We start from the raw sequence: 24,965 nt of genomic DNA on the forward strand, positions 1-24,965 counted from the left end.
TGACTTGAAAATAGTGAGATTATCATGGATTATTCAAGTGGATCCAATGAAATCACAAATCCTTAAATGTGGAAGAGTCACAGTCAGAGAGGGAGATGTGATAAAAGACTTAGTTAGAAGTGATTCCCACCACAGCTCTGAAATTGAGACCTCAAGACCTTCAGTCAAAGATGGCAGAGTGTGAAATTTTACCCAGTTGTTTTCCTGGGGGGACAGAGATAATTAAAAGTAGTGAATCTACATCAGAATTAGTTGTAAGCTATTCACAGTCCAGGTTTCCAGCCTCAACTCCAGAGACTGAAATTTAGTACATCACAGTGAGCCTAAACATTGTTTTGAGTTTTTGATTTCGTTGTTGCTCTTGTTTTTCAACTCTTCATGTGATTTTGATGTAACCAAGTTTGGGAAATACAGAATTAAAACACTCATGATTCCCAAAGGGCGATGGCAGTGAGGGGTGCAGTGACGTGAAAAATGGGCATACCAAAATCACCTGGGAAATTTTTTCCTAATTTCATCTGATTCTTCATCTACACCTAGTAACTCTGTAACATAGTGATATCACTTCAGAAATTTGGGAATAATTTAAAGATTTGTGTAATTGGATAAAGATCCCCAGGCAAGTTTCACTATCCCTCACTGCTTTTACAACAATTGAACTACAGATTTCGTAGAACTAAGGAGAAAACCCTTTAAAAATGTTTAATGAAGGTTTTTTTTTGTTTTTTTTTTTTAAATGCACTAGACATTAGTGAAACCAAAATGGGGAGATGGCATAAGGGACTGACAAAGGCTCTAAGAAGGGAGCCAAATGAGGGAAGCTGGGAGGACAGCCACGTTCAATATGCCTGTATGTATCATGTCATAGTTATGACAGGAATTGTGAGGCACTTTAGGAAGCTTTGGTGATTCCTTTTGAAATGTAGCAAGGTCTGCAATACCCTTCCTACCCCAATCATTTAAAAGTTGCAAAGGGCTAGGTTAAAACAAGGAATGGCAGGCAATGGAAGACTGATCTTAGGTTTTTATAAGAGAAAGCATTGACATTAGCATAATTATTTTACGGCTCATCTTGATGAAACATCAGCAGTACATTTAAGTCTGTTTTATGCATTAGACTTCTTGTTGTAAAAGGGATTATGATGACTTAAGTAAAGATTGCATATCGTACCTCATTCAGAGGTGCTTTAGAAAGAAGACTAAGGTTAGCTGATTTGTTCATAAATGTTTACTTGAGCTGGGATCGCAATGCAAAGCCCTTTATGAGAATAACTTCTTACGTACGTAAAAATGCATTGTAAGCTGTCACTGTGATTTCGAATTCCCAGTTACGTAACTAGGAGAAAGGTATATTTCAAAATACAAGGGACTACACTGCCAAACATTTTTTGAACCAATTTTGAAAAGATTATTTCCTCCAACTAGTATATTTTAACCTGAATTTCTGTCATTGTCAGGCTGTCATGCTTCCTCAGGCCACTCCATTAGGTCACAGAGACCGTATCTTACATATATGTGGTAAATTATGTAGGGGTAACATATGACTCCCCAAAACCAGTTGCTTGCAACAACAAAGGCTTGTATTTTGCTCATAACACAGAACACAGTCCACTGTGACTCAGCTGTGGCCCTGCTGCATGTCATCTTCATTTTGGGACCAAGCTTTTCTCATCAACCTCTTCCTAGAATATCACCAGTCATCATATCATTGTGGAATAAGAAAAGGATGGAAAAATGCATCTATACATATGTGTATATATATATGTGTGTGTGTGTATATATATATATGGAGAGATAGATACACACACATATACAAATATACACACATAGATACACAAACTTGTATGGGTGTGTGTGCATGTGTAAGTATGTAATAAAAAGTCATTTTAAGAATGTAACAAAATTATAGTTTCATGTTGTATAAAGAAGCAAATAGAGACTATATGTGTCTTAAATCAGTGTTGTGCTGGAGCCAGGTTGCAATGGCTTATGAGAGCTGATTATTGACACCTTTTCCCAACTCCATATTTATCCAGAGATAGCACATTGGTAGCTTGAAAGCAGCCAGGTGGGAGCACTTACAATGCAACACTGCAAATCAGGGCTGGCTGGGATCTCTTTTCCCTGCAGCATACCACTGCTTAAATGTAGCAAACATACAGCTAAATGATAGTCCTCAGAGTAGAGTACAGGGGTTAGAAGTTTTCTTAACGCTATGAAGGAGTTAGGATCTGAAGATCGTCAGGGCTGAGCCACAGGCAGAAATCATCAGGCTGTCTGTCACTTTAGCTTGTGTATGCTGCAAAGGAGACGGGAGCAGAAAACTGTTGTCTTTCAGGACAAAAGTCTAGCTGCACCACCTGGTTAGCTGCAAACACAAATCAAATAACTAAATTTACTTTTCTAGCTCCTTGCACACAATGTTGACACAAGGAACCTCAATGGACTCATATATTTTAAAATGTTTATTCTTGATATATGGGGTTCTTTCTACACACCACCTGCTTACATTCTGCAACGAAGTTAATGATCCTTTTAAATCCAGGATAGAACAGAGACCTGATACAAATTTACTCATGGTACATTTGTTTTTGTAATGTTTTCTTTTTAAAAAATGTCATGACTATTTGCCTGAGAATGTATTTCTTACATTAAGCTTATTCATAGACTTTACCAGAATTGTATAATAAATGCTTTAAAATTCATTTCAAGTGGATTTATACTCATATCTGTGTATATGTAGGTCTTGTCCTCATACGTAGCATCAGCAACAGCAGAAAGAAAATATATTACAAAGCTACATTTTAAATTATTAAAATTTTATATAATTTAAGTTATCCAAATTATAATAACTTTTTCTAAATATTTTCACACCAAAACTCTTCCTTAGAGGTAACTATATTAAAAGCTTTTATGCATCTAAGACTTTTGTTTCTTAAAGCAATATCATATTGATGCTAATACACAAGTAGGTAGCATTTAGATGGACAAGAACATATATATTTTTTTAGAAAAGGCGATCATTCAATGCATATTTTCTGAAGTGTTTTAAAATTAACAATAGCTATCACATATTCTTTTTAATACATAAATATTCATTTTTATAGATATTAATTTATTGATGATTATTACTTATTGGGCTGTTTCAAAACATTGGAATCTTAAACAGAGTTGCAGAAATATTCTTTATGCACATAGGTTTGTATGTATATATATCTTTGCATACTCTTGCTAATGTATCTGTAGGAAAAATTCTTGATAGTCATATTAGTGAAAAATTAAAATAAGTATGGATTGAATTAATTTGTATAGTTAATTAATCCTGTTCTATGTATCAGTTGTTCACACATATTAAAAAGGATTCATGCAAACTGCAGGTACAAATTCACTGCTTAGTATGTCCTTCTCACACTTCAAAGGCATAAATCTCATATACAAATGTGTATTATTTGATAAAATGGTCATAAAATTTCCATAATAAAAATAGTATATATTTTTAGAGATGACAGAGAAGCACTACTGTATTCCCTGCTGAAGCAAATGTGGAAAATATAGGTTCATTCGGGGGTCACTGTTGACAAGTGCTTTACTTCACTTGATCTTAGGCAAAAGGCTGAGAAGTGATAATTGCCTTGCTTAAGTCCTAAATATTTATCAATTTTTTTGGAGGAAACCTGACCTAAATTGGAGCAGGAAGAAAATAATACACTTTGCAAAGTATTGCACTTATAGTCTTTTCCACATCTTTAAAAAATATATAAAAAAAGTTAACGTAGTTTAGGCCAGGTAGCTCATTTAGAGTATAAACCATCTTAAATATTGAGGGATGTTTCAGTTTCAATGTTTATGTGTGGGGCAGAGGGCAGCTGTGAACATTTCACATATACTAGTAAAAGCAGAGATTTTTTAAATGACAAATTAATTATTTTAGAAACTAAGCTCATGGGAGTATGATGATTTTTTCAAAGTGGATATTAAGTCTGGATAAAAGTATTTTTCTGTTTTGTTGCCTTGTGTTTATCTTAAATTGAATGTAACTTCTAAAGATAAATTAAAGGACTTGCTACTTTAACTAATGATATTTAAATTAAAACAACTTCATCAAAGCATTCAAATTGGAAAGGGAGAAATACAATTATGTCTGCTCACAGATAACATGATCTTATATGTAAAAAATTTTAAAGATTCCACACAGAAACTAAATTATTTAATTTAGTAAATTAAATTACTATTTAGTAAATGAATTTAGCTAAGTCACAGGATACAAAATCAGTGCATAGAAATCAGTTGTGTTTCTATAAACTAACATGAACATTTCAAAAATAAAATTAAGAAAACAATTTCATTTACAGTAACATCAAAAATAATAAAAATTCTGGCCGGGCACAGTGGCTCACGCCTGTAACCCCAACACCTTGGAAGCCAAGGCGGGCAGATCACCATGTCAGGAGATCGAGACCATCCTGGCTAACACGGTGAAACCCCATCTCTACTGAAAACACAAAAAATTAGCCGGGCTTGGTGGCGGGCGCCTGTAGTCCCAGTTACTCAGGAGGCTGAGGCAGGAGAATGGCATGAACCCAGGAGGTGGAGCTTGCAGTGAGCCGAGATCACGCCACTGCACTCCAGCCTGGGCGACAGAGCGAGACTCCGTCTCAAAAATGAATAGATAGATGATAGTTAATAAAAATTCTTAGGAATAAGTCTAACCAAGAAAAGGAAAGACTTATATGCTGAAAATTCCAAAATTTTGGCCAAAGTAATGAAAGAAGACACCAATAAATGAAAAGATATTCCACATTCATGATTTAGAAAATTTAATATTGTTAAGGTGTCAGCACTAATCAAAGTGATCTACATATTCAGTATAATCTCTACCAAACAATGTTTGTGTGTGTGTGTGTTTTGTTTTTTTGTTTTTTGTTTTTTTGCAGAAACAGAAAAATGCGTCCTAAAATTCACCTGAAATCTCAAGGGACACCAAATACCTAAAACAATCTTGAAAAAGAAGGTGTCACACACACAATTATGAAAAATAAGAATAAATTTGGAGGTTTCACATTTCCTGATTTCAAAACTTATTGTAAATCTACAGCAATCAAAACAGAGTAGTGGGGCAGGCATAAAGGCTTCCATATAGACCAATGAAATAGAATAGATATTCCAGAAATATACCCTCACATACATGGTCAAGTGATTTTAAACTTGGGTGCCAAGACCATTCAATGGAGGAAAAGACAGTCTTTGTAACAAGCGGTGCAGGAAAACTGAATAGCTATATGTAAACGAATAAAGTTGGACCCTTACTTACCCCACACTCAAAATTAAATCAAAATTGATTAAAGGGTAAATGTAAGGGCTAAGACTATAAACTCTTAGAAGAAAACATAGGATAAAAGTTTAGGACACTGAATTTGACAATAATGTCTTAAATTTGACACCAAAAGCACAGGCAACAAAGCAAGAAAATTAACAAATTGAACCACAGAAAAATTAAAATTTCCATACCTCCCAGGGCACCATCAACAGAGTGAAAAGGCAACTCAAAGAATGGGAGAAAATATTTGCAAAGGACACATCTGACAATGGGTTAATATTGAGAGTATAAAACTAACTACAATTTAAAAAACAACAAAAATGAACAATACAATTTTTAAAAAATGGGTAAAGAACTTGAATAGATATTTGTCTAAAGAAGATAAACAAATCACCAATAAACACATGAAAAGATGCTCAATATCACTAATCATTAGCAAAATGCTAATTGAAACCACAATGAGATATGACCTCACACCCATTAGAATAGCTACTCTAAACAAAGGAACTAACAAAAAACACCAAAAAGAAATCAAGTAAGCAAACAAACAAAAAAACCCAGAAAATAATTGTTGGTGGGAAGTGGAGAAATTGTACCGTTTGTGCAGTGCTGGTGGGAATGTAAAACCATGTAGTCACTATAGGAAAAGTAAAAGGAAGTTCCTTAAATAATTAAAAATAGAATTACCATATGATCAGGCAATTTTACTTCTGGGTATATATCCAAAAGGGATGAAAATAAGGACTGAAAGAGATTTGTAAACCCTTGTTCATAATAACATTATCCAAGTGTCAATCAATAGGTATAGGTAAACAAAATTTGGTATATATGTACAATGGGATATTATTCAGTCTTAAAAATAAAAGAAATTTTGACACATACTACAACATACATGAATTTTAAGGACAGTGTGCTAAGTGAAATAAGCCAGTCATAAACACATAAATGCTGTATGATTCCACTTATAAGCAGCATCTAGAGTAGTTAAATTAATAGGGGCAAAAAGTAGAATATTCGTGGCCAGGGACTAGAGAGACAAAGGTTGGGAAGTTGTTGTTTAATAGGTAAAAGTTATATTTTTCCAAGATGAAGAGTTCTGTGGATGAAAGCTAGTGATGATAGCAAAACAATGTGAATGTACTTAATGCCACCAAACTATACATTTGAAGATAGTTAAGGTGGTACATTTTATGTTCTATGTATTCTATCACAATTAAAAATTTTTAAATAGCAGTATGATCATAAAATTTTAATTGATATTGAATTCCTAATATTCTAAGGAAATTACATATTTAGTATATGTGAGGAAAAATAAAACTGTCCCCCCTCATTAAAAAAACTACTAAATTATTATATTTTGTAATGTTAGTATTAATAAGAAAACAAAATGAAGAGATGGGTTTTAATTTAAAATTTAATAACTTGTATATTAGAAGAAGAATCTAAGAGTTTTGGAGTGAGTTTATATTAGGCTTCTTATAGTTTTACAAACTTATATACCATTAACTTTCCCTGGAATACATTTTTAAAAAATATATGTTAAATACTCACTGCTAGTTTGAAACTTGTTGTGTGTGTTGTAGTACCTGAAATGTGAAAGATGGTAAATATTCCCTCCCCTTAAAAAACAAGGTTGTAGCACAGAATAAAGTTAAGTTTACATTTTTAAAAGGAATAAATGTATTAATTGCTCTTAGCTACATTCAGATATAAAAATTTGGTACCAACAAAAATATGTATGTTCTCTAAAGTTCAATTCCCCTGTCTATATTAATTATTATTATCTTTGGTGTCCAACAATGTGCTTATAGTTTTAAGCATATCTGAATTCTTTATTTTAAAAAGCCCTAACAAGATTCTGTTCTCAATCAATGTCTTCATAGATAAGTTAATTCAGAACTTTTTGAGCACTTATGTAGTCTAAAAATAACCATCTTAATTGAAACACTCACCAGATTTTATTATTCATTTGTAATGTAAGAACTTAAACTGCTATGCATAATTATTAGAGTGGATATTTCTGGTCTATCTGTATTGTTCATAGTTAGCAGAACTGAATTTTGTGGATTTATGAGGCACCCTTGTCTGTAGAAAGGATATAGCCACACAAAGTGTCTAATTGATACTAATTATACTTTGTATAAAATGGGGAGGCTCCAGAATAAGTGGCTCCCTGTATGCAATTTTCCACATTCATCAATCATAGCAAATCTCTGTGAAAGCTAAAGCCACAATATATCCTATTACAGGGACAAAAGGAATTAATAGGTACTATAGAACTTCTCCAAGAAAAGAATGCTTAGCCTGTGATTACCTGTATTGTTTGAATCATTAGAAATGTCTGGTTATGGTAAGATTTGTTATTTGTGTGTGTTTCATTCAATAATTCAACACTTTTTGTTCACATAAGGTATAACTCTAATAAAAGACATAATAGAATTTAAGACAAAATTTTCTACTGACACAGAGAAGAGCATTGCATTAGATAATCTAAAGACCATAGATTACAGGAAAAACATGCAAGAAGTTGTATTTGTCAAGCGAAATAAGGTAGAAATCTCCTTTGTAAAGCAGGAACTACAGAAAATTGGGGAATAAATAAGTAGAAATAGAAATTATGAAAATTAAGTGATAAAAAAACTATTCTCAGCCAAAGACTAAGTGAAATGGACAAAATTTTAAAATAAGATAGCAAATATAAGAACATCGCTTGTTAGCATAATTATTAATATAGAACTACAGGGTATGGTTTGCTATTTAGAGCTTGATAAAGGAAAATGCACCGTATTCTTAAGTAATCATATTGCATTTATAAAAATTCATTATGTATTAGATAAAAACACTATAAGCTACATAGTAAGACAAATACTATTTTAATTAGAATATAATAAAAACTAAAAATAACAACAAAATAAAAACTAAAATATTCCTCCTACAGAAAATCAATGCTATTACATTAAATAATGCTTGTGCCCAGAGCAGAAGCAAAATTGCAGACTGTTTAATGACAAATGATAATAAACATGCCAATATCATAATCTATGAAATGTAATTACAGCAATGATCATTGAAAAATGCAAAGCTTAAATAGTTATATTAATTAAAATGACAAAAGGAAGATAAATTGGTAACTCCTGAAACTAGAAAAAGAAAAAAAAAAACCCTGGCAACACTACTTCCCCCACCCCCAAAAAGGACTAAAACTACTGTAATGGAACATATAAGAACATATTTTAATATGGTTAAAAAATTAAATGAATAAATATAGGACTAATAGAGCTAATATTAAAATTTTACACAAGGTCAGATCTTAAAAAAGAAAATAGACAAAGTATTAGTTAGCCCAGTAAAACATAAAAAGACATAGCCCAAATATGGAAGTTAAGAAATCACAAAAGAATAAAATAACACAAGTATACAAAATAATCACAAAGAGAAGAAATAATTCTTGAAAGAGAAATTTGTGCAACTAATTTCAAATAAACTTGATAACATGTATTAAACAAATAACAAAAAACTAGAAAGAAATTGCAAACAGACAAATCGCCATAGAACTAAAATAAAATCATAAAATTTCTCACTACCTTTTTCCTATCCCTCACACCAATAAAGGTGTCATACATGGATGCTTTCACAGAAGAATTTTACCAAAATTTAAAACTCCAGAAATCTTAACACTTCTTAAATGATTCCAGATTATAGATTAAGTAAGAAAATTTCCAAATCGTTTTTATTAAGGAAGCATAACATTGATTTCTCAATCAGATAAAGAAATCATAAGAAAAAAGTCTCACTTATGATTATTGATTGAGTGATTCTAAGTAAAACTGTTAACAAAAAATCCAACAGCACATACAAAAATAATACAGCATGCTATGGCATTTTTGGTATTGGTAGTTTCAATATGTTATGTGGTATTTTTAATATGCTATTTTACTATTTTAACATATTTTAAAGTTTTAATTATTTTAAATAAACAGTAATCAAGCCAATATTAATAAAATGATTAATACAATTGATATTTCTTAGGATAAAAAATCAAAAGATTATCTCTTTACAATGCTAAAAAGCCATCTGACAAAACCAACATACTTTACTGATAAAAATTACTTGAAATAGAAATTGAAGAGTATACTATTAGCATGGTAAAACCCTTGGGACAGGAAAAAGAGAATGATTATTATTTTTCACCTGCTAGTTAATGTTTTATTAGCCAGTCTAGTGATGCAATCAGTCAAAGGAAAAGAGATGTACAACAATTTGAAAGAAAATGTAAGATTATTATGGATAATAATATACTATATTGGAAAAACAAAATCAGTGCAAAACTGAATAACAAAACAAAACTCAGGAAGTTAATAAGATATAAAATTAACATCGAATAAATAAATTTTAATAGTCTTCATACATTCAAACAGTAACAATTCATAAGATATAATTGAAACTAAAATTTCTTCTATTATTAACACTAAAATAAAATACTTAAGAATAAATATATGCAAGAGATGTGGGAAATCTATATAACAAATACTTAAACATTCCCAAACAAACAAAAGTTATAATAGAACAAATAGAACACCACCTCTTTGAAAGGAAAAGTCAACATCATAAATGTGCCTTTATTTTCTTGTTAATATATTAACTAAATGGAATAGTAGCACCATTTTGTAGGGGTGCTAAACAATTGTTTCTAAAGTTATATTTAAGGGTAAATGGTAAAGAATGCATCTCTTACAAAGGAGAGCAATGGAGACCACCTAGTCCAATCAGATATTCAAATATACTCTTCAGCATTTACAATTAAAATACTGCAATATTGGTAAACAACTAGCTTGACAGGGCAATGAAACAATAAAAAGTCCAGAAGTAGCAGAATAAATTCACAGAAAGCAGAGGAAAAGAAACACTGGAGGGCCATGCCCTAGGAATAGGGTCAAGGTTGATATAGAGTTAAGTCTTACCCAACTCAGCTCAATCCCTGATTATACTGAGCTGCTGAAGGGCATCAGGATCTGTGATTGCTCCGCATGCCAAATAAAGGCAAGAAGGAACCAACTCTGGAGGAAGAAATACCACTGGAGGACTCTAAATTGAGAGAGAGAGAGAGAGTGTTTACAAAGCATCTGACATTCAATCAAAATGTCTAGACATGTGAAGCGCCAACATGATATGACTAAAATAAAAGAAAGAAAACATAAAAAGGGAACAAACTCCCCAGTAATACACATATTGGTCTTAGAAGGCAAGAATTTAAAAAAAACAATTAACATGTCTAAGCAAGTAGAAGATAAGACATACAAAATGAAAAATGGAATCTTTGTAAATAATTAAAAGTCATTCAAAATCTAAAATATATACTATCTGAAATCAAAAATACAATGGCTGGGCTTAAGAGTAGATCAGACAGAAGAGAATATAGGATTAGTTAATTAAACTTTAAAACAGGTAAATAGAAAACATGCAAACTGAAGCAGAGATTACCACAATTACTTAGGGTTGGATGATTAAAAGAACTCAAAATTTTCTACGTAGCGTACTCACGTAAAGGTAATGCTGATAGTACAGCAGGATAAATAAATGACAGGCAGCCATTGATCATTTCACAAATTTACAAGTGAAGCCCTTAAAGGCCCCTTTCTAAATGGCATAGGATTTACTCTATTGGATTATGAATTATCAAGATACGTGATGGTAACTTTGTGTCAGGGAAGTGCAGTCACAAGTTTACTGAGAGATCGTTTTTGTTCTGTTAGTCCTACTACTAAAATCAGGCTATGTAACTGTTTACGCCACGTGCAAACCAATGATCCATATATTCCTAAATGATGTTGATATGCTATTATTAGATGCCTCCAGGGAAATGTGAAACTTTACAAATACATTATAAATCACTAGCTAGCATATCTCATTCTTATATTAACCAAGGGTCAGTACCAGCCTTCCAGGTGTTCCCAGAAAATACCACAGTTTCCACATTCCATCTGCAAGATTGTTCTGTACTTATTAAGGTATTTAAAACAAACAGGAAAAAATAAGCTATAAAAATTATGCAAGCCATGCTCAGATGTCCATATCTATCTCTCTATTTTCTCTTTTTATATTTATCTATGTCTATATATCTATATCTTTATCTCCAACATGACAGGAGAGACTGGGTTAGGAATACTCAGAGACTCTGGCCAAAGATTTTCCTTAACTAATGGAAGACATTAACCTATAGATCTACAGATTCAAGAAGCTCAGATAACTCCAACAGAAAAAAAAATAAATAATAAACAAACAAAACAAACAAACCTCCCAGCATACATCAGTCATACTGAGGAAAATGAGAAACAAGAGAATTTTTCTTTTTTCTTTTTTTTCTTTTTTAAACAGAGTCTTGCTCTGTCGCCCAGGCTGGAGTGCAGTGATGCAATCTCGGCTCACAGCAATTTCTGCCTCCCGGGTTCAAGCAGTTCTCATGCCTCAGCCTCCTGAGTAGCTGGGATTACAGGGATGTGCCACTACAACCGAATAATTTTTATATTTTTAGTAGAGATGGGGTTTCACCATGTTGGCCAGGCTGGACTCGAACTCCCAACCTCGGGTGATCCACCCACCTCGACCTCCCAAAGTGCTGGGATTACAGGCATGAGCCACTGCATGCACCCGGTCAGGTTCTTAAAGCAGTTCTAATGCCAAAGAGAACATATATATTGACTTTAAAGTGCACTTCCTAAGAAGAAAATGGAATAAAATATTATAAGTACTAAAAGCAAATAACTATTAACCTAGTAAAAATATCCTTTAGAAATGAAGAAGGCAGAAACATGTTTTCAGACAAATAAACCTGTCCATTTACTATCAGAAGACCTCCTATAAAAGAAGTGTTAAGTGCTAAATGGAGTTATACAGGAAGAAAAAAAATGATCATGAAGCAAATATATAAATGTAAGTAGGAATAAAGATCGCTAGAAAGAGTAAAAATGGGAATATTTACAAATTATTATTTACTGACAATGCAATGATAGTAATGTCTTATGGAGTTAAAATAAGAGAGAATTAAAATTCGTGAAAACAATAATGCAAAAATGACATGGAACAAATAAAGTTAAGGTTTTAAATACAATAATCTTCATTAGATTCTAATAAGGGAAGAAAGCATGTTTAATTCCAAAGGTAACCCATAGAGTACATAACTAACATAAGGGCAAATAAAGTTAGAAAAATATTTAATGCAAAGCAAATCACATCTTAGCACATTATGACAAATCATTTTAATAAGTCTAAAATATGTTTTAAATAGAATAATTTCAAAAATGTAAAACAAAACCATTGAATGAGTCAGTGCTTATGGTTCACTATGATAATAAAGATATATTCACAGATTTATTTTAGTCTCATTTTGTTGTAAAAGGATTTAACATATTCACTAAAATTTAGAAACTAGTGTATAATTTTGTAATTCTCTTGAACTTCAAAGGTTCTTGGCACCAGCTGTCACTATTTGATCAATATACTAATTGACTAATAGAACACAGACTGTTTAGGAATGTAGGAATACTGCAACAAGCACAGAGGCCCTGGGTTTGACTAGTCTCTCACATTTTAATTCTTGCCAAGGAAATATTAATAATCTTTGCTCATATGATTTTGATATGCATTGCAATCAGTACTTTTCAGTGAAATAACTACTTCTGTTTCTGCCCTGTATAGAATATTTGATTCATCAACATAATATCTATTCTAAAAATCTACCAGAATTACAATTCGTGGCCAAAATTTATGTTGGTATCCTTCATGTTTTCTCTCTGGTGTCTTTTAAAATACCTAATTTCTAAAAAGCTATTAATTTTACTATTGTCTATATATACAGTGTATTATGAATCTATTATAATTTACATGTGGAATTATTTCTAAAAATTCTCTAAATATTCATGTAGATAATTTAATTTGAGCTATTATGTAAAATCACTTTATTTAGATTAGCTATTACCTTTGCTGATGAACTCTGAAAATCTTAAAGCTAAATTTGTAACTCATGCAATTAACTACTTGAGAGTATTAAATATATTGTATACATTGTTGTACTTCCTGCCTTCCCACTTCTTCATAGCTTGCATCAATTTCTGTATCTGGTACATACTCAATAAATATTTGTTCACTGGATGAATACAATAGTTTAAATCAAAATGTAAATTGTCACAACGTCTTTGTAGAACAAATCTACATCTCCAAATGTAACACAGTCAGTCTTTTCCCTGGAGATGTCTCTTCCACATATTATCTGATGTGGTAAACCATTCATAGCAGCTATTGCTAGAGGTAGCAGTTCCATTTTAAATTATATACTAATTGCATTAAAATGATTTAAGAAAAAAATGTTAAGTGCCTTTGCAAATGTTATTTTTATTTACTCTCTATATTTAAGAGGCATTGAGGGAAGCTTAATTTTCTCTATCTAGAAAGTTTTTCATTTTCTTATCTATCCATAGTATCCAATAAATCTATCATAATTTTCCTTTCTTAAATCACACCGAGGGATATTATTGTTATCTTTTTCCCTTAACTCCTTTACCTTCTAAGCCTGTTGGTCACTTATAAAACATTGACTAGGATTGTCAATTGTAATGTCAATATGTGTCATCCCAATGTATTGTAAACCCTTTGAGTGGAGGTAAAAATCAATTTTGAACATAATAGGTGTTCAATTAAAATAACATTTTCGGTTGGATTAGAAAACTTTGATTAATCTAAGAACTAATACGTGACACAAACTGTCAACTATCAGGAGTAACTTGAAGATAGAGTTAAAAGTTATATTTAACCTCCAAATAATGTAATTCAAAAGGAGGCTTAGTTTTTAGGAACAAAAATAAAACATATTGGAAAATGAATCTACTTACTAATCCTTCATATACAGTAAACTGCTAAAATATTGTGAAACCTCTAACCTATTCCATTTAGTTGTTGACATTTTCTGGGGAGAGATATCAGATCTGATCATCAAGCACATAGTTGCTAAGCAACTGATCCATAAGATGGAAGTAAAGTGCTGTGTTCATAGGCATTGTAGAATGTGACTGCCCTTAAATTATTCCAGTAATAAAATTATACAGAAATACAAAAATACAGGATAAAGTACTGAGCCCTCAAATGCTAAACTAAAATTACTAACCTTTGAAAAGCTAATTACTGTAGCACAGAAATCAGTACATAATCACTTTGCCCATTTCAGAGGAGATATTTTCACTTCACAAGTACTTCACATGTAATAGGAGTATTCAAAAAGCAATCTAAGAAGGATATGCTGTTTAAAAGGAAATAAAAATTTTCATTTCCTTCTCTGTCTCTATATTTTCAATTCATGTACTGAAGTTGATGGTTAAAATTGAATTAAATGTCAAGTTATTATCACTGTCATTTCTAATTTGGGTGACTTAAAACTTTCATATATGATAGAACAAATTTTTTAAAGAAGTGAGAACTAAAAAGTATATTAGTCACATCAGATGGGTTATCACACCCACAGAGTACCTTTTACTAACTAGTTGCAATTAATTTTAGTAATAATCATACAGTTTAGTAGAGGAGCAAGAGCTATATTCGCATGAACAGAACAAAAAAATAGCAAGTAGGAGAATTTCTTAATTGTCTAATAGAGACTATATGTAAAAATGGATTCTGCAGTATAAAACATAGCAGCGTTAATATTCAGTAGTAATTGCCATGTATGTAAGAAAAATCACTAGCACACACAGTCCCTTGATTTAGGGCAAAAAATAGATGTTTTAAATTCATGCCCAGAGAGTAAACTCTCAAAATCTTGAGACATATTCTCCTTCCTTCCTTGTTATAAATTTTAAAGAGACACAGATGGTAACCCACTACAAATTTATGACAGTCTAAAATAATCTAGCCAAGTGTTAGCAAATGGTTATAAATGTCATGATTTGTTTCTGCTTTCAGATTTACCCCAGAGCATTCTACACACATATGTTCAATATATAACACATAGCAAACTTCAAAGGAAAATGAACATGAATTGTACTCTTCCATTCTCTTCCCTTCATAAAGAGGGCAATTTCAAAATGTTTATTTTTACTATGATTCATTGATGGCTTCAAAAGTAACCATTTTACTATGGATAGAGTCACATATTTCTTCATAAAACATGGTAATGAAAGGTGAGAGTAAGTAAAAATATTTTTTATACTAAATTTATAAATTATCTTCATGGAAAGTTTTCTGAAACATTAACAAAAAAGCTAAATTAACTATACAATTTATTTTAGAAACTCACTACTTGAACACTTAACATAGTCAAAGGTCGTCTGGGAGCGGTGGCTCATGCATGTAATCCCAGCACTTTGGGAGACCGAGGCAGGCAGATCACGAGGTCAGGAGTTCGAGACCAGCCTGACCAACATGGTGAAACCCCGTCTCTACTAAAAATACAAAACTTAGCCGGGCATGGTGGTGCATGCCTGTAATCTCAGTTACTCAGGAGGTTGAGGTAGGAGAATCGCTTAAACCCAGGAGGCATGGGTTGCAGTGAGCCAAGATTGTGCCACTGAACTCCAACCTGGGTGACAGAGCGAGTCCATATAAAATAAATAAATAAATAAATAAAGCCAAAAGTTACAAGTTCTCTTGTCGTGTTCTGGATCTTAGTGGAAAGGCTTTCAATTTGGCTCCATTCAGAATGATACTAGCTGTATGTCCCTGTACATGGCTTTCATTATGTTGAGGTATGTTCCTTCCATACACAGTTTTTTGAGAGTTTTTACCTTTAAGATATACTGAAACATATCAAATGCTTTTTCTGCATCATTTGATATAATCATATGGTTTTCATCCTTCATTCTGTTGATATGATGTATCACATTGATTTATTTGTGAATGTTGAACCATCATTGCATCCCTGGGATAAATCTTACATAGTCATGATGAATAATCTTTTAAATATGTTGTAAAATTTGGTTTGCACGTATTTTGTTGAGGATTTTTGCATCAATATTTATCAAGGATACTAGCCTGTAGCTTACTTTTTCTGATGCATCTTTGTCTGGTTTTGGTATCAGGGTAATACTGGCTTTGTTGAATGAGTTTGGAAGTATTCCTTCTATATTAGTTCATTTTCATGCTGCTGATAAAGACATACCAAAGACTGGGAAGAGGAAGATGTTTAATTTGACTTACAGTTCCACATGGCTGGCGAGGCCTCAGAATCACGGCGGGAGGTGAAAGGCACTTTGTACATGGTGGTGGCAAGACAAAATGAGGAAGATGCAAAAGCAGAAACACCTGATAAAACCATCAGATCGCATGAGACTTATTCACTATCATGAGAACAGTATGTGGGATACTGAATGTGCCCCCATGATTCAAATTATCTCCCACTGGGTTCCTCCCACAACACATAGGAATTATGGGAGTACAATTCAAGGTGAGATTTGGGTGGAAACACACAGCCAAATCATGTCATTCCACCCCTGGCCTCTCCAGATCTCATGTCCTCATATTTCAAAATCAAACATGCCTTACCAACAGTCCCCCCAAGTGTTAAACTCATTTCAGCATTAACCCAGAAGTCCAGTCCAAAGTCTCATCTGAAACAAGGCAAGCTCCTTCCACCTATGACCCTGTAAAATCAAAAGCAAGCTAGTTACTTTCTAGATACAACGTGAGTACAGGTATTTGGTAAATACAGCCATTCCAAATGGGAGAAATTGGCCAAACCAAAGTGATTACAGGGCCCATATAAGTCTGAAATCCAGTGGGCATTCAAATCTTAAAGCTCCAAAATGATCTTTTTTGATTCTAGGTCTCATATCCAGGTCACACTGATGCAAGAGGTGGGTTCCCATGCACTTGGGCAGCTCTGACCCCGTGGCTTTGCAGGGTACAGCCTCCCTCCCAGCTGCTTTCACAGGCTGGTGTTGAGTGTCTGCAGCTTTTCCAAGCAAACAGTGCAAGCTGTCAGTGGATCTACCATTCTGGGGCCTGGAGGATGGTGGCCCTCTTCTCATAGGTCCACTAGGTGGGGGCCTGGTAGAGACTGATACCACATTTCCCTTCTGCACTACCCTAGCAGAGGTTCTACATGAGGGCCTCGCTCCTGCAGCAAACTTCTGCCTGATCATCCAGGCATTTCCATACATCTTCTGAAATCTAGCTGGAGGTTCCCAAACTTCAATTCTTGGCTTCTGTTCACTCACAGGCTCAACACCACGTGGAAGCTGCCAATGCCTGGGGCCTGCACCCTCTGAAGCCATGGCCTGAACTCTACACTGGTCCCTTTCAGCCATGGCTGGAGTGGCTGGGAAGCAGGGCCCCAACTCCCTAGGCAGCACACAGCAGGGGGACCCTGGGCCCAGCCCACAAAACCATTTTTTTCTCATCAGCCTCTGGGCCTGTGATGTCAGGGGCTGCCATAAAGACCTCTGAACTGCCCTGGAGACATTTTCCCCAGTGTCTTGGTGATTAACATTATGCTCCTCATTGCTTATGCAAATTTCTGTAGCCAGCTTGAATTTCTCCTCAGAAAATGGGATTTTCTTTTCTATCACATTGTCAGGCTGCAAATTTCTTTAGCCAGCTTGAATTTCTCCTCAGAAAATGGGATTTTCTTTTCTATCACATTGTCAGGCTGCAAATTTCTGGACTTTTATGCTCTTCTTCCCTTATAAAGCTGAATACCTTTAACTGCACCCAAGCCACCTCTTGAATGCTTTGCTGCTTAGAAATTTCTTCCACCAGATACCCTAAATCAACTCTCTCAAATTCAAAGTTCCACAAATCTCTCAGGCAGGGACAAAATGCCACCAGGCTCTTTGCTAAAATATAGTAAGAGTCACTGTTGCTCCAGTTCCCAACAAATTCCTCATCTCCATCTGAGACCACCTCAGCCCGGGTTTCGTTGTCTATATTGTAATCAGCATTTTGGTCAAAGCAATTCAACAAGTCTCTAGGAAGTTCCACACTTTCCCACATTTTCCTTTCTTCTTTTGAGCCCTCCAAACTATTCCAACCTCTGCCTGTTACCCAGTTCCAATGTTGCTTCCACATTTTTGGGTATCTTTTCAGCAGCACCCACTCTACTGGTACCAATTTACTGTATTAGCTAATTTTACCACTGCTGATAAAGACATACCTGAGACTGGGAAGAAAAAGAGCTGTAATTGGACTGACAGTTCCACATGGCTGGGGAGGCCTCAGAATCATGGTGGGAGGTGAAAGGCACTTCTTGCATGGTGGCGGCAAGAGAAAATGAAGAAGATGCAAAAGCAGAAACCCCTAATAAAACCATCAGATCTCATGAGACATATTCACTAGCATGAGAACATTATGAGGAAAACTGCCCCCCATGATTCAAATTAACTCCCACTGGGTCCCTCCCACAACACATGGGAATTATGGGAGTTACAATTCAAGATGAGATTTGGGAGGGGCCATAGAGCCAAACCATATCATCTTCTTTCTATTTTTCAGAAGAATAATTTGAGTAGAATTGGCATTAGTTCTTTTTTAAATATTTGATAAAATTCAGCAATGAAGTCATCAGGTCCCAGGTTTTTCTTTACAGGGAGATTTTTATCACAACTCTGATCTCATTATTTGTTATTGGCCAGTTCTGGTGTGAGAGTTCTTCATATTTCAAACTTGCTAAGTTGTATGTGTCTAAGAATGTGTCCATTTATTCTAGGCTTTCCAGTTTATTGATACATAGTTGCTCCTAGTAGCCTCTAGGGATCCTTTGAATTTCTGTTGTATTGGTTGTAATAACTCCTTTTTCATCCCTGATGTAAGTTTTGGGGTCTTCTCTCTTTTTTTCTTCATTAGTCTGGCCAAAGATTTGTTGATTTTTTAAATTGTTTATTTTAAAACAACTTTATGTTTCAGTGAACTTTATATTGTTTTCTTCATCTCAATTTCATTTATTTCTGCTCTGATCTTTATTATGTCTTTCTTCTACTAATTTGAGGTTTGGCTTGCTGTTGCTTTTTCAGTTCTTTAAAAGGTATTATTGGGTTGTTTACCTGACATTTTTTCTACTTTTTCAATGCAGGAGTTTATAGCTATAAACTCTCCTCTTAGTACTGCTTTCACTGTATCCTATAGGTTTTTGTATGTTGTGTTTCTATTATCATTTGATTCAAGTAATTTTTAAATTTTTTTCTTAATTTCTTCTTTGATCCAGTGTTTCTTCAGGAGCATATTATTTAACTTCCATGTATTTGTATAATTCCCAAAATTCCTATTTTTACTCATTCTTAATTGTATTCCCTTATGATCGAGAATATGACTGATATTATTTCAAACTTTTTTGAGTATTTCAGGACTTGTTTTGTTGCCTAACATGTCATTTATCCTTGAGAATAATTTATGTACTGAGGAGAAGAGTGTATTCTGCAGCTGTTGGATGAAACTTTTTATAAAATCTATTATATCCATTTTGACTATAGTGCATATTATGTCTGATTTTTGTTGTTGTTGTTGATTTTCTATCTGGATGATCTGCCAATGCTGAAAATGGGATTTTGAAGTCTTCAGATATTACTGTATTGGAATCTGTCTCCCAAACTCTAACTAATAATATTTGCCTTATATATCTGGGAGCTCCAGTGTTGGGTGCATATGTATTTATAATTGTTATAAATTTTTGTTGAATTGACCCCTTTATGATGACCTATATGATGACCTTCTTTGTCTCTTTTTATAGTTTTTGCTTTGAAATCTATTTTGTCTGATATGAGTATAGCTACCCCTGCTCTTTGGTTTCCACTTTTTTGAAATACCTTTTTCCATCCCTTTTTGTTAAGTCCGTGTGTATCTTTATAGATGAAGTTTATATAGGAGTTAAGAAGCCACTTAGGCATATAGTAAGGGTATGGGGGTCCTCAGTAAAGCTTTTCTTTTTAATGAAAATCAGCCCCAAATAATTTTCTAACAAAGAGCATCCTGTAAAGTCAAGCTGCAGACATAGACAAGCAAGCTGGGAGCTTGAACAGGTGAATGTAAACAGGAACTAGGTACTAGACATGTTCAAGATGGTGGCTTCATCTTCCTTTCTCTGCAGGCCACGTGTAAAGTAAGGAGCAGAAAAGATGGTGCCAGTCAAGGGGAGAATTCATTTGCATAATAAGATCAGGGTGGGGTGACCAGCCTTCCTCGCACACTACGTAAACGTCACACCTGATTGAATCAATCTGTGAGCCCTGAGTAAATCAGACACCGCCTCTTCAAGCTGGACTATAAAATCCAGAGCACCCACCAGCCTGTCTTTCCCCTCAGAAGTATTTTCTCTTACAATAGAGAGAAAGCTGTTTTTCTTTTTCTTTATTCTGTCTATTAATCCTCTGCTCCTAAACTCTTCATGTGTGTCCATGTCCTAAATTTCTCTGGTGCGAGATGACGAATCCCAGGTATATACCCCAGAGAACGTGGCCACTTCATATAGGGGACATTGTCCAGGATGCCAAGGTAGACATTTATCAAAACAGTGAGTAGAGGAGCAGACTCCAACTCTGTTCTTTAGTGTTAGGGCTCTCAGCCTCCATTTTAGGACCAAATCAAATCAATAATGGGCATCCATCAGCCAGTTAAAAACACAGTTAATGTGGCTGCCATTCTCACTCTTGGGTGTTGATGATTAAATGTCTTGACATAGTCTTCTTTGAGTTAAATATGCTTGGTGTTCTGTAACGTTATTGTACTTGAATATTGATATATTTCACTAGATTTTGGAGTTTCTCTGTTATTATCCCTTCAAATAAATTTTCTACCCCTATTTGTCTCTCTACCTCCTCCTTAAAGGCAGTAACTCTTAGATTTGCTCGTTTGAGGCTATTTTCTGGATCTTGTAGGCAAGATTCATTCTTTTTTTTTGCTTTTTTGTGTTTTTTGACTGTTTATTTTCAAATAGCCTGTCTTCAAGCTCACTAGCTATTTCTTCTGCTTGATAAATTATTCTGCTTAGAGACTGAATTCTTCAGTGTGTCAGTCACACTTTTCAACTCCAGAATTTATGCTTGATTCTTTTTAACTATTTCAATGCTTTATTAAATTCACCTGATAGGATTCTGAATTTTTTCTCTATGTCATCTTGAATTTCATTAAGTTTTCTTAAAAGTTACTTTGAATTCTGTCTGAAAGAACACATATCTCTGTCTCTCCAAGACTGGTTCTTGGTGCTTCGTTAGTTTGTTTGGAAATAACATTCCCAGTAGGGAGGGAAACAGTTTCTCTTGACAACCCTAACTGGAACCCCAGTGACGCTACAGATAAATGGAAAAGGAAACATTTTTTAATGTGCATATTGGAGGCCTATGAAGAAGGCCCTGTTTTCTTTTTCCTTTTTTTTTTTTTTTTTTTTTTTTTTTGAGACACAGTCTCACTCTGTTGCCCAGACTGGAGTGCAGTGGCACAATCCCGGCTCATGGCAACCTGTCTCCCAGGTTCAAGCAATTCTTGTGCCTCTGGAGACAGAGGCACAAGAATTAGGCACATACCCCCATGTCTGACTAATTTTTTTATTTTTAGTAGAGGTGGGGTTCTGCCATGTTGGCCAGGCTGGTCTCAGACTCCTGATCTCAAGTGATCCACCCACCTCAGTCTCCCAATGTGCTGGGATTACAGGCATGAGCCACTGTACCCAGCCTCTGAATGGTCTTGTTGCTTGTGGGTGTTTGTTAGTGTCCAGGCTTTGAATACTTAAGTATTTTTTGTAGTCTTCACAGTCTGGGCCTATTTATACCAGTGTTTCTTGGGAAAACTTTCCAAGTATTAGGAGGCAGAGACTTGGGTGTTGTTTGGGTGTTTTTCCAAGTATTAGAAGGCAGGGACTTGGCCTAAGTTTTTAGTGTCTGTCCTGTATCTGCATTAGGAGGCACCCCAAGCCCAAGTAATTCTGCACTTCCTGGAGATTCATAGAGGTACTGCCATGGTGGTCTTGAATAATGTCCAGAAGTATTCTGTATGACCAGATAGAGACTCTTGTTCATTTCCCTTACGTTCTCCCAAACAAATGAATTCTCTCTCTGTGCTGAGCTGCCTAGAACTGAGGAAGGGGTGACACAAGCACCTCTGTGGCCACTAGTAATAGGACTGCACTGAGTCAGACCTGAGACCAGCAGAGCCCTGGGTCTTGCCCATGGCCCATGATAACCACTGCCTGGCTATGGCCTATGCTTGTCCAAGCCCCTAAGGCTCTACAATCAGCAGGTATTAAAGCCAGCCAGACATTTCTCCTTCCCTTCAGAGCAGTGAGTTCCCACTGGCTCCAGGCAGGTCCAGAGATGCTGTCCAAGAACCAGGACCTGGAGTCAGAAACCTGAGGAATATACCTGATCCTCTATTCTACAGTGGTTGAACTGGCACTCAAGCCAGAAGACAAAGTCCTCCCACTCTTCCCTCCCCTTTCCACAAGCAGAGGAGTCTCTTCCATGGCTACCACTGTCCCAGGCCTTCAGCAAGCACTGCCAAGTTACCTTCAATATTCACTCAAGGCTGAAAGGCTCTCCTGTCAGCTTGTGGTAAATGCTGCCAGGTATGGGAATCACCATTCAGGGCAGTGGGCTCTGCTCTGGTTCAGGGTAGGTCCAAAAATGCTATCTAAAAGCCCAGACCTAAAACTGGGGACTCCAAGAGCCCATTTGGTGCTATACCCCACTTTGGCCAAGCTGGTACCTAAGCTGCAAGAAGGAGTCTCTCCCTATAGCCACTGCAGCTAAGAATGTGCTGGACCACACCTGAAGCCAGTATATCTCTTAAGTTTTACCCAAGGCAGACAGTAAGTACTACCTAGTTATTCTGGTTGAATACCCAGGTATTCAGGGTCCAAGGACCCCTTTGTCAGCAAGTGATGAATCCTGCCTGTACTGGGTTCTTCCCTTCAAAGCAACTGGTTCCTTTTTGGCTAACAGTGTGTGTGGAGATGTCTTCTGGGAGCTAGAGTCTAGAATGGGGGTCTCAGGACTATGCCTGGTGCCCTATCATACTGTGGCTGAGCTGGTATCCAAGATGCATGACAAAGTCATGTTTACTCATCCCTCTTCTTTTCTAAAGCAGAAAGAAGAAGTCTCTTTTGGAACTGCAAGCCAGACTGCCTGGGATTTGGGGAGAGGTGATGCAAGCACTCCCTTAGCTGCCTGGCTGGTTTCTCACTAAGTCATGTGCCCCCTAAGCCCACTGGCTTCAAGCCCAGCAGAGCACCAGGTCTTGCCCAAGAATTGCAGCCTTTAAGGCCTGGACTGCCTTTTAAGTCTATTTTGGACCCAAGAGCCCTTTAACCTGCAGTGGCAGCAAGGATTGCCAAAACTCTGGTTCCGACCACTGGGATGGGTGATTCCCCTCCAACTAAGGCTGTTCTAAATGCTCCCTCCGTGGGTACCCACTGATTTCTGCCTGGCGTTGCTTTTCATTGTGACAGGGCAGCACTGAGTTTCAATGCAAAGCCCCACAGTCACTGTGCTCTCCCTCCCCTAAGTACACAGACTCTCTGTGCCACATGGTCACTGCCAGGGTAGTGGGGAGGAGGTGGTGTCAGCAATTCAGGACTGTCCTTCTACTCTTTTCAGTGCTTCTTTCTGTGATATAAAGTTAAAACCAGGTATTTTGATCACTCACCCTTTTTTGGTTCCTATGAAGGTGTTTTTTAGTGTATATAGTTGCTCAATTTGGTGTTCCTGTTGGGAGAATGATCAGTGGAGGCTTCTATTTGGACAACTTGCTCTGCCTCTCTTCCCCTGTATAGTCACTCTTATTTAAAAGTTTCCCATTTATTTAATTAATTGATATGAAATTTGTAAATAAAGTTAACTAAACTGGATGAAAAGCAACTGAATGTTACAATCAAAATTTGTAAAGTTTATAAAATCATGTGTGCAGTTTGCACTGCTCCACAAATACACACGCATAATTATGTAATCCATCTAAATTATACTTAATTTTACCTTGGATACTAAAAATTTCTCCAGTATTAATGCTAAAAATTTTTCCAATATGGCTAACTTATTTCCCATGGGTAGTTCTCTCTCTGTGAACCCATGAGGCTAAAGGACAGGAAATTCTTGCCAAAATGGTTAGTCAGTAACTAACTATAGAAATAAAAACAGTTGGTCAGACTTTTCTAAACCATGACATTAATGAGTCATTTTGTCTGACTTTATCTGAGAGCTGTTAACTGTTAATGGCCCATATGTAACTGAATAAAGTTGGAGTCTCTAAGTTGCTTAAAAATAGAACAAAAATTATTTTTAGAAATCTGTTACTGATACAGTCAAAATTATTTTTATAATCTTGCATTACTTATGAGATAGAGTTCCATTTCAGATAATGAAAACTACAAATTGAACATTGTCAATAATCTGTTGTTAATAATGGACACGTTAGTCAGGCATATGTGTATTAGTATCATGTTAGTATCAGCTGAATACATTCAGTTCCTATCTTATACTTTGCAGAGTAACAGATAAAGGGCAATTGAGAAAAAATAAAGAGGTTATATTCAGTAGAATTTTTTTGTAATCTAAATTAAACTTGAGATTGAGGCTACAGCATGAACAGGAGTTGACAAACTTTTTCTGTAAAGGGTCAATAGCAAATATTTTAGGTTTTGTATACCTAAAATATTCTATCTAAACTACTCATGTGTGCTTTTGGTAAA

The sequence above is a fragment of the Pan paniscus genome, chromosome 3, assembly GCF_029289425.2.
Source record: "Pan paniscus chromosome 3, NHGRI_mPanPan1-v2.0_pri, whole genome shotgun sequence".
Lineage (NCBI taxonomy): Eukaryota > Metazoa > Chordata > Mammalia > Primates > Hominidae > Pan > Pan paniscus.